This window comes from Cryptomeria japonica, chromosome 4 (genome assembly GCF_030272615.1).
Source record: "Cryptomeria japonica chromosome 4, Sugi_1.0, whole genome shotgun sequence".
Classification (NCBI taxonomy): Eukaryota; Viridiplantae; Streptophyta; class Pinopsida; order Cupressales; family Cupressaceae; genus Cryptomeria; species Cryptomeria japonica.
The window spans coordinates 318,811,788-318,823,254 of NC_081408.1; the positions used below are offsets into that span (position 1 = coordinate 318,811,788).

The window sequence follows — 11,467 nt, forward strand, 5'->3', positions numbered from 1 at the left end:
ATTTGTATGTCACTCATGTGATCATAGTATCATGAAATTATATTTGTAATGATTAACTTATATTAGTAATGTATTCCATATATGAGAGGTATTATGTAATGTAATGATGCTTTCATATGTTCATTTTATGTGGTATTGGTGTTGGCTATATTATAGGAATGGATATATTCTATCATGTTGTTGTTGGAATACTCAGGATCACTAAGAGGGGGGAAGAATCAGTGATCCATAAAAATTTGTAATTAGCCACTTTCACAACCAAGTGCATATTCATGAAAGAACTTAGAAAGAATGACAAACATATAAGACACGTAACAACACTAGAATATACGTTAAAAACCCTGTATGGGAAAAACCATAGGAGAAATTCTACTTGGATCTACTATCCAAATCCAGTCTCCAAAAAACCTAACTGATTACAAAAGTCTCACTGACCAAACCCTCACTAGGAAAATTCAGAGCACCAACTCCTTACAAATTTAAGAAGCACCCACTTCAAGGAGAATCAAACCCTTACAATGCAAATAAATTGAATACATAGAGTACTACTCTGCTCTCAATATAAACCAATGGTTGTAGATGAGTTCAACTCTTTTATACAAACACAATGTATACTCACAAATTCCTCTCAATACAATGTACACCTTTGAACAACATTTAATTCTAAACATAAATCAAAATAAATTGATGTAAGTCACCTTTGTTCACTTTCTTTTCTTGGAACACATTCTTCAAACTGCATACCCTCTGGTTGTCTTGGTCACACCTATAATAAATACAAAATACCTTTATAAAATAAAACATGTACAACTTTGCACCATCACCAAACACATTAACCACAACATCATTTTGTTCCCACACTTGTAAACAAGACGGCAATATTTGATTTTTTTATTTGCAGCAACAATCTGGGGGGTGGCTACAAGAAGTTGAGTCCCACTTTTGGGCAATAAGTGGAAGAGTTTTCTTTGTTTTTCAATTTTTTTGTCGATTGATGTCAAAATTTAAGGCACTTAGAGATTGAATCTCAAAAAACTTCAGTAATAGAAAATATAGTGCTCGAAGTCTATTTTTCAAATATGTATTTTTTTCAATACCCGTATGGTAGAAATTTCTTTTTAGTAGGCATGTTTAAAAACCACTTTTTCAAAATGCTTGTTTCAGGACCATACCACACGTGTACGACCACCATTTTTTGACGCAAATAAATGAATTTTTGCAAATCCTTTTGGGAAATGATACCTAAGACACCAAATATTGATGAGAATATTTTTGTTTATTTTTTTATTGAATTTGTTTTCTCATTAATAGTTAATTGACAATAAAGTACATTTTTAAAACATCAGGTGTACGACCACCATAATTTGATGAAAATTTCATATTTTTAAATTTTTTTTTATCTTCAAAAGAATTGTATTTAGACTAATGTCATATAATTTATTTTTCTAAAAACCTAAAAACAAAAAAGTTATTAAAGTTTTACTAAACCTTAGTATTTTAGGTTTAGGTACCACTCTTGACTAATAAATAATGCAAAAATAATAAAAATAATATTATCACTATGAAATTTACATTTTGAAATCAAGACAGTGAGAACTCTAATGGGTTTCCGTTTCATCAAAAAATTAGGCCAAGGCAGAAATCTGATATTCTTTTGCCTTAGCCATTTTTTTGGAGGTCCAATCATAGGCTTGGTCCCACAAAGCCTAACCCGAAGCCAAAACCAAGGCAAAGGGTTGTTTCCCGCTCCGTCTTTTATGAAACGGATGCCTATAATTTGAAATTCAAAAAATAAGCACTCGTTTCGCTTTGTACTGTTGAAAGCGAAACGGGCACCCATTTTTCAGAAACATGTACCCGATTTGAAAATGGGCACCCATTTCATTCAAATAACGGGTGCCCATTTCGTAAAAGATCTATTGGGCAAAAAAATGGCCCACAAGGAAAAATTTCAATGATTGAATGATTATTCAATCATTATCCAACAGGTTTGATCTGCAAAGAGAATATTTTGTTAAATAATTATCTTTTCTTGTTTTGTTATCGATTTGACAATGAGATCCATTCAAATTCAAATTTTGGTGCAGCCATGGGATCAAATCAACGTAGAAAGAGGCAAAGGAAGGTTCTGATAGCTAAATGCATTGCAACAAATAGAGAGAAGGAAGCAAAACATCAACGAGAAAGAAGAGCAAGAATTAATCAATTGAATAATGTTGGAGCTTCAAGTTCAACAATCATTTCAAAAGAGGAGAACATCGAGGACAACATAAATGTTGAAGAAGGAAACACAATAGAACCAAATTTAGGTGCATCTTCTAATCCATTATTGGATACAGGTATATCTTCACAGCCCCATTTTTATTCTCATAAACAAATTGGTGATTTAGTAGAAGCAGATTACTCATTAAATCAAACTCCAAATGAAAGTAAAACTCAAATTGAAATTGAAATTGAAACCAAAATTGAAACCCCAATTGAAATTAAAAATCAACTGACAATTGAAATCAATAATGTGGATGTATACATGGAAACACCAATTGAAAAAGAAACATGTTTGAATCATAATGAAATGAATGAATATTTTCAAATTAAAAGTGATGTGCTAGACAATCTTCCTGGCTTGGTTTCATGGAGACAAATTAGGACACATGCAAATAGATTGTTTAGACAATTTTTTTATAATAAGAAATTTGGGTTTCAATGTCAATTAATGTTTCAACTAATTAAAATGACTAAAATGTGAAAAGTGATGAAGAAGTAAGGTTTTTATGTCAAACCCAAGAAGAAGGATGCGTATTTAAAACAAGTTGTATTGACTGTTGCTAGCGCCTTTGACACAATCGGAAAGAAAATGTTCTAAAGATAGGAATGTGGCATGACGGCCAATAACAATGGCTTTAGTAAGGAAAACAACTTCTGATAAAAGAATGATGACTAACATAAGTGGATATTTTAATATTCATCGTAAAACTTTGTCAAGAGCTGTAAAGAGAAGAGTTAACTTTGAAAGTGATCTGGCAAACAATTTGTGGACTTTTAGTGGTAGACTACCAAGGTCTAATATGAAACTTACTGGTGAAGTCAAAACTTTGATCGAAATATTCTAGCATGATAATACGAGAGTATCACCTAATGCTAGAGATGTTCTTAAATTGAGAGTTGGGTCAAAAATTCATGAGCCACATCCAAAACACCTTTTGGACATGACTCAAACTGAATTGTACAAAATAAAATTGGATGATAAGGTGTTAACTATTAGCATTAGTCAAAAGTCTTTTGAAAAGTGTAAACCTTGCTATGTTCGGATTAACAAGGAAAGAGTCACATGTTGCAAAACTCGCGTTCAATTTTATTACCATTATGATGTATTTTGATATAAACGTGTTACCATGCATAGTAATGAAATGCTGCAAGAATGTGGTATAAATATACCACCTAAAACTATAAAGGAGTTTATATCAAGTTTGTTTTGCAACCCACCTAATGACAAATATTTTCTTTTCAATGCATGTGTTTCTGGTGTATGTGATATATGTGGAAATCTAGCATTGTTGTATAAATGTTTGCATGAAAATATTTCAATTGATTTTGGACAAAAATTAGTTGATGTAAAAAGATTTAAAACTGTTGAGTATCCATTGAAGGATGGAAAGGTTGGAAGACGGTGCGATCTAATTACTAAAAAAGTTAGTGTTCATGCATTTATGAATGATTTTAAGAGTAAGATCGTAACAAAATATGTTAAACACTCTCAAAATGCTAGATGTCTCGATGGTCAGTTTCGAATATGTAAGAATACATTTCCTCTTGGTAGCATACTTTCGATCGTTGACTTTGCAGATAACTACACGCTTACACCACAAGATGAGGTCCAATCACAATATTACAATTCAGTGCAAGTAGCAATTTGTGTTCATATTGTCTATAGGCATGCACCTGATAGTACAGAAGAGGATCGTAAAATTTTGAGAGAGTACCATTTCTATATGAGTGATAATAAATTACATTCATCAAAGTTTGTCCAATATTTCTTCAAGACCTTTTATGATAATCTGAGGGAGAGAGAAATTCAGATGACGCGACATCTAATATGGTCAGATAATTGCATAGGGTAATTCAAGAATACTAGAATATTTTATTGGTTGAGTAGGATACATAAGAAAACTAATATCAAACACACGTGGAGCTTTTTTGAGGTTGGACACGGGAAAGGAGAACATGATGGTGTCATTGCATGTGTTAAGAGAGCCCTTTGCAAAGAGTAACTCAAATTCGAGGAAAAAGTTAAATTTAAAAATGCAAGTGCAATTGTGGATTGATGTAGTGCAACTTTATCCATAGGATCAAGTCAAAACTCTACAATTAGAAGTTTCTTCTGGCTAGTTGAAGAGGAGAATATCCTTCCAAGATATGATTGTGATACAATCAATGGGTCAACTAAAATGACATTCATTTAAGAGTTCTAATTCTAACACTTGGACTATATGAACTAGGGAGCTTGCATATTTTTGTCAATTTTGTGTTGTAGGTGAATGGGAATAATGCGAGAATACGAAATGTGTTGAAGAATGACAACCAAAATCCTTAACACCTAGTGAGACACAATATCAAGATGTTAGAAGAAATGAAGACCCAGATCATACATTTGCATCAGAAGATTATGATCGTGTTTCAGACCTCATACAACCTAGTAATTTAATTCAATTTCTTGTTTATAACTTTAAATTATACTATTTATGTATGGTCATATAATTTATGATTGTATTTGAATTATAAATTCTAATAAGTTTTATTTCTACATGTACTTAATTTTTTTCTAGGACATGTATATGTTGTTGTTGGACTTGAAGATAATGATGAGCAGATTGAGTATTGGCTAGCTAGATGTGTAGAACCTAAGAAAAAGTTGATACGTCATCAAGTAGACGATGATGGTTTTCAGTATCCAGTTCGGTCTGTTGTGGTAGTTGGCACATGTCTACACAAATACCTAACAAGAAGGAATGGCTTACTAGCTTATGAAGACTACCAATCAGAAAAGAAGATTATACACTATTCTCATTTGGTGGTGGCAACAAACATCAAATTAGAAAGATGCAAAGGGAGACCTGCTAATAAGGTATTATGGACACTTTCAATGGAAAAGCATGAGGAAATCATAGGCGTATTGTAGAAGAGAGAGGATGCAGATGGTACATTAGGTTGTTTCAAATTTATGCATGTAAGTTTGTGTTAATTGTGTGAAATTTTTATATGTAACTTTCTATATGTATATATGTCTTCTTTATTCTTATACATGTAGCTAATTAATCCGGTGTTCAGGTGTCAAGTACAACTTTATGTAACATGGATGACATTGAACTTGTGCATTTTATAACTTTTGGCTAATCAAAGTTGTCATACAAGGTGAGTGCAATTCTTTTATTGTTGTTATATGGTAATACAAGATGAGGTCCTAGAATTCAATTTAATTATGATAAGTTTTTGTCTTTGTCCCTTTAACATATATATTGTTGTTATATACATAGGTAAAATTAAATTTTGGTATTAAGATGTCAAGTACAACTTGATGACATGGATGACATAGATACAACATGGTGAGTACATTAGATTGAATAAAATACATTTAACTTTTTGTAGCGTAAATTGAACTTTACTTTTAAATATATATTTTTAATGACATTTGAACATTCATTTTTTTTTGCAGGACCTAGTAGAAGAACATACGTGCATTGATATAATTTTGGTTTCATAAACACCATTGTATTCATCTACTTTTTTCAAATAAATAAACTATGTACATTGGCCCTATGTTCACTAATTGATAATGATAGTTATTTTTTCATGTCAATTGATGTAACTTCATTCAATATAAATAAGTTGATGTTTGCTTATATATATATGTATGTGTAGACACCTAAAAATGTCTCATTGATCATGTACTAATTATTCCTCTAATTGATTAAATAATTCTTTAATTATTTAATTAAGTTAATTAATCTTATTCTTCTATTTCAAATTTCCTCATAATCTTACTAATTATTCTATTTTCTATTTCTATCATCATCATTTTCTAATATTAATTAAATATTTATTATTTATTTAATTATGGTTAAGTCCCCAATTTAAATAATTTTTATTATTTAATTAATTATGGTTAAATCCCCAATTTAAATAATCTTTATTATTTAAATAAATTAATTCTCAATTTCTATCTCTAATCATCTAATCATTCAACCCTTTTCTAAATATTAATTTTATATTTATTATTTAATTAATTGTGATTTAATTCCTTTAATTTAAATAATCTTTATTATTTGATTAAATTCCATTTCTGCATAATTAAATACTTTTTAAAAATTATTTAATTAAATAATTAATTCTTCTATTTCCAAATCCTCAAATTCTAATTTCATTTAATTTCATATTCTTCTAATTTCTTCCAAATTCAATTACATGTGCATGATTTCAAAAATCAAATTGAAAATCAAAGTGAAGTTCTAAATATATTCAAATATTAAATTGAATTAAAATAAATTCAATTATTTGAATAAATCTCATGCAAAGATTAAATTGGAAATCTAAATCTAAATGCAAGCACATGCTAAATTAATTAATTCAATCAATTAATTAATTAAATCATTTATCTCTCCAATCTCTATTTCCATCTTTTAATTACATTTTTCTAGATTAAGCTTTCTTTGTCATCCTCTTTATTTCCTCCAATCATTCTTTTTCTTCCTTCAGTCAGCTTTTTCTCAATCAGTTGACTCAATTAATCTATTCAATCTATTGAGTTTCACTCCTACAATCACCAGTTCAACTATCAATTTTCATTTGAGCTCACCTGAGTTCCACCTCTTGATCAATTTGTTCCGCCTTTCAATCAATCTTCTCCAAAAATCTATAAATTGAGCATCCAATCTCCATTTTCGATAATCACAAACTTCAAATCTTTGTGTCACTTGCAGGTTACCAATGCAATATTTGAGAGCCATCATACCACAGAGAAGAGAAGAGCAATGGAAACAATAAGCAATCTTGGAATGGGAAGTTTGATTTAATTTGATTTATAATTCTTATTTCTTGATATTGCATTATTTCATTGTCTTGTTTGTTAGATTATTTGATTAGATAGGGATTAGTGATTTCCCTTTGATTTCTAATTGATTAGTGTTATTAAGATTAATTTTACACGCATACAGTATGTATATGTCCTACTCTAATCTAGTTCTCATAAAGTAAATTCATCTTGTCAATTACATGAACAGATAAGTACATAATAATGAATGATAACAAGTCTATGTTATAAGTCCACCATAGTACTCATTTTGAATATTATTATTTCAATTGTAAAAATGACCCATTCAATTATTTAGGATATATATTCTTTTTTAAATTACATCATTTGGTGAACTATTCAACAACTTCATCCTATCTTTTCATATTCTAATTTTATTGCTCCCCAAAATGTCAATTTTAAAGGCTAATTGTTTCCCATCACTATTTATGCTAAACCAATATAGATCTAGCATTTAAGATTTTGTGTTCAATGACAAGTTCAAAAGTAATTGGTAATTATTCAAATTAGATTGAAAAGAAGAATGAACCAATTATTTTTTATTACATCCACGTCAATAGATAGAACATTATCATAAGCATTTACATATATATGTCATGTGTGTCTTTAATTTATATGTATATTAGAAAACAGATTTGGCTTAATGTCAATAATGTGTCATTATTTTTCTACACATGATAAATTCCCAATATGTTTGTAGTACCCCATTTGTCTTTGACACATTTAAGCATATGTTAGATTTCATTGAAATCATTAGATTTAAAGGATGTAACCACATCAAGTGGACAAGACTATATGCACATGTATTCATCTCAAATATCACAAACATCTTTCTTAGGTTTTATTTTCCATATGTATAGAATTTTAATATTAGATCTAGACTATCACACTAGTCATAACATAGCATTTGACCCAAAGGGAGAAGTCAATAGTAATTATTAAAATAGTTGAGTATTCCTTATCTATCACATTTTCAATTATCATTCTCATCTCTTTTAATAAGTTTAGAGTTTATATTGCATTGTTTGTTCTATTATTTTATTATACAAAATTGATGAGCTTTATGTGAACATGCAAGATTTAAAACTGCCTATCACATTGTTCTAGGTTAAATTTTTTCTCCACTCATAGTTAATTGAATTTTATTTTATTTGTATAAAATTTCATAACTTATATTTTTCATCAACCTATGCTTCTAGTTAAGATTACTTGATGTCTTTTCATAATTAGTAGTTTTATCTTTGATCTTTAATAATGTCATATCATGCGCATGTGTGAGCCTCTAGAATGGAATATGATATTGGAGAATATGTGCATGTCATATAATAATTTTCTTTAATAGTTTTAGAATGTCATATCATGTGCATGTGAAATATTTTAGCATGATTATTTTCTACCTAGGATGCATGTGTGAGCCTAGAATGACAGCATGACACACAAATGTCTTGCGCAAGTAAATTGTGAAAAATGCATACTAGAGGGCACCAAATCACATAACAACTAATGATATATATAATCACATAACAAGTCATGATATCATAATAGCAAGGAAATGACCTAATAACAAGTCCTAGTCCAAATAACATAACAAGTCCTGATAACATAATAACAAGTCTGGATAAATAATAACAAGGAAATGACATAATAACAAGTCCAAATAACATAATAACAAGTCTTGATAACATAACAAGTGGCATCGTAAAAAGTCCATAATATAATAACATAACATGTTCTAACATATATAATCTAAGAGCTCTCATGCATCTGATCTGCAGTTCTCTTCACTCCACGCAAAGATGACTGAGATGCATCGTCCTGTTGGATGTGCTCCTGAGATGTACCATCATGTGTGTCTGCAATATCAGTGCTTGCACCCTCCTGTACATTATTAAAAGATAACATGAGAAGAAGTTATGTGTGTTTAATTCAAATGACTTGCATAATTCACTTATAAAATAATTAAATAATGAACATTTAAAATAAATTACCATATGACCATTCTCTGTAATGCCCTCAGTGGTGCGAGGAGGTCCACTCTCATGAACAAAAAAAGTGGTTGCAGTCAAGTCTTGTACAAAAAAACATTACATCAATTTTGATAATTCCTATAAAAGACAGGTACACAATAGACAAATTAGAATTTATTTTTTTAATCATGACCTCAAATGACAATATCGATGGTTGCATTTAGCTCAATCTCATAGCCATACCAAGACTAATAGTGGTGTCAACCTGAACAACATATATAAAGAATGAATCAAACTTGTATATACATAAATTATAAAGTATATAAAGACTACAAGTTTATGGAAGAAAAACATACATATGGTGTCTGATGTATAGCCAAAGTCACTGATGGGTGAGGACGTATACCTGATGCATCATCAGACAACCCAAAAGCCTACAATTGTAAAAAATAGTCATGAATCAGAGTTGTACATAAATTAGTAAGCATATAAACACTCAAAATTAATGGGTGAAAAACATACTAGGGGTATATGAGGCTAAGCCTCAGTGATTGATGGGCCATGGCGTGAAGAACTGTCAACCTCAGTGTTACATGAAACACCCTACAAAATTAAAAAAAAATATCATACGCATTATTAAATTCAAGTTTTAATTGTTTATTTTAAATGTACTTCAATGTATCTAGATGAAAGTGCATACCGTAAATAGGGCGCCGACATCTTGAGGTATCAAGGTAAGATGATGGGGGTCCCTCGATGATGTGGTATGAACCCTCCTCTATTTAGAAAAAATGACTCTTGTTATGGTTCATATGTGTATATATATTAAATTTAATATTGCACTGTAAATTATATAAATAAATTTGTACCTCTATAGGATGATCATCATCTGCGCACGGGAGATTAACATATGAAGAGATGACATCATCATCTACACCCTCACCAACATCATCATATCCACCATGGGTTGCATCAGCATCGACAAGATCACCATCTCCTCCATGGGCAACATCACTCTGGGGACCCGTACGTATATCCCTGCAGCTCGTGCAAACATGTGCTATGATGGGGGCAACCCTCACCTGGTGCAACTGCTCTAACAAATTTCCTGAAAGGGCACTCAATGAACCAAGAGAAGATTCAACTGCTCGATGATGAACAGGTGCAGGAACAACTCATGTGGGAAGAGGAACAAGGGGATCATCATGCACACAATTTCTAACTCTATCACTCAATTTGGCTCCTGGCTTATCCTGTGGCATGGCTTGGCCAACCCCTTGGAATGATCTGATGTCAAAGTAATTGGGTTTTTTACCCAATTCAAATTCAACCCATATTTTTTTCAAAAAATACATCGGCACCTCATGATTAGAGTGTGGTGGATGGTCAAATACCATCCACCAACGCTCCCAAAAGTGTGCAGCTATATGTGGGTGCCTACACCATCTAATAGATATATGTGGCTTCTTGGGATCTATCTCCTCACCCGTTTTTCAGGTTCAAAAAATAACATTTCAAATCATTTTTTGTTATTTTCAACTCATTGACTTGTTTATCAGACATGCCATTAGATTAATAAGCACACATGGACTCCCTCAACATGCGATATCTATCCAACTCCCCATCCAATCTCTGTACAGAATGGACAACGCCTTGCATATTATCTGCAAAGCGTAGTAGTTGCAGAGGAGGATGAGGATCATGTCTAATAGTATGAATATCCCTCAAGAGGGAAGCATTATTCCTCCTCATGCTCTCCCTCAACTTCTTGGGAGTAAGTGGAGGTGGGGGTGGAGGTGAAGGTGGACGGGGTGGAGGTGGCATCTGACCTAATAGATCATCCATGTCAAACTCATCCATTATGTGAATATAATCTCCATATATATACAAACATGAAAATTTACAATTACTATTTAATTTACATTTCACCTTAAAAAAAAAAACTTATAATTAAATACAACATTTAGAAGTATAAATTTAAACATTCTAACTTTTACGCACAATTAAAATAAAGAGAGATAGAGAGAGAGGGAGAGTAGGTAATTTGAGAGACAATGAGTGAGAGAGAGAGTGAATGAGGGAGAGAGAGAAAAGAGGAGAGAGTTCATAAAGAGAGAGAGAGAGAGAGAAGAGAGAAGGTAATGAGAGAGAGTAAGCGAGATAGAGAGAGAGTGTGTGTGTGTGATATATATATATATATAGAGAGAGAGAGAGAGAGAGAGAGAAAGAGAGAGAGAGAGAGAGAGAGAGAGAGAGAGAGAGAGAGAGGGGTTATTGTTCATTTTCTATCTATAGTTTATTGTTTGTTTTCTGTCTAGGGTTTATTCTTCATTTTTTTTCTAGGGTTTATTGTTCATTTACGTTTTTGTTTTTGTTTTTTACCTACGGTTTTAAGTTTTAACTATTTTTTATTTTT

General features: G+C 31.2%; 1 long non-coding RNA gene across 1 annotated transcript; it reads right to left on the reverse strand.

Moving 5' to 3' along the window:
- Positions 1–8,789: 8,789 nt before the first annotated feature.
- Positions 8,790–9,752, reverse strand: LOC131041661 (uncharacterized). The gene is made up of 4 exons (XR_009105063.2): positions 9,574–9,752; positions 9,408–9,485; positions 9,073–9,189; positions 8,790–8,962 (listed from the first exon to the last, which is right to left on the reverse strand). It is a non-coding gene; the product is annotated as an uncharacterized LOC131041661 (long non-coding RNA).
- Between the last annotated feature and the right edge of the window lie 1,715 nt (positions 9,753–11,467).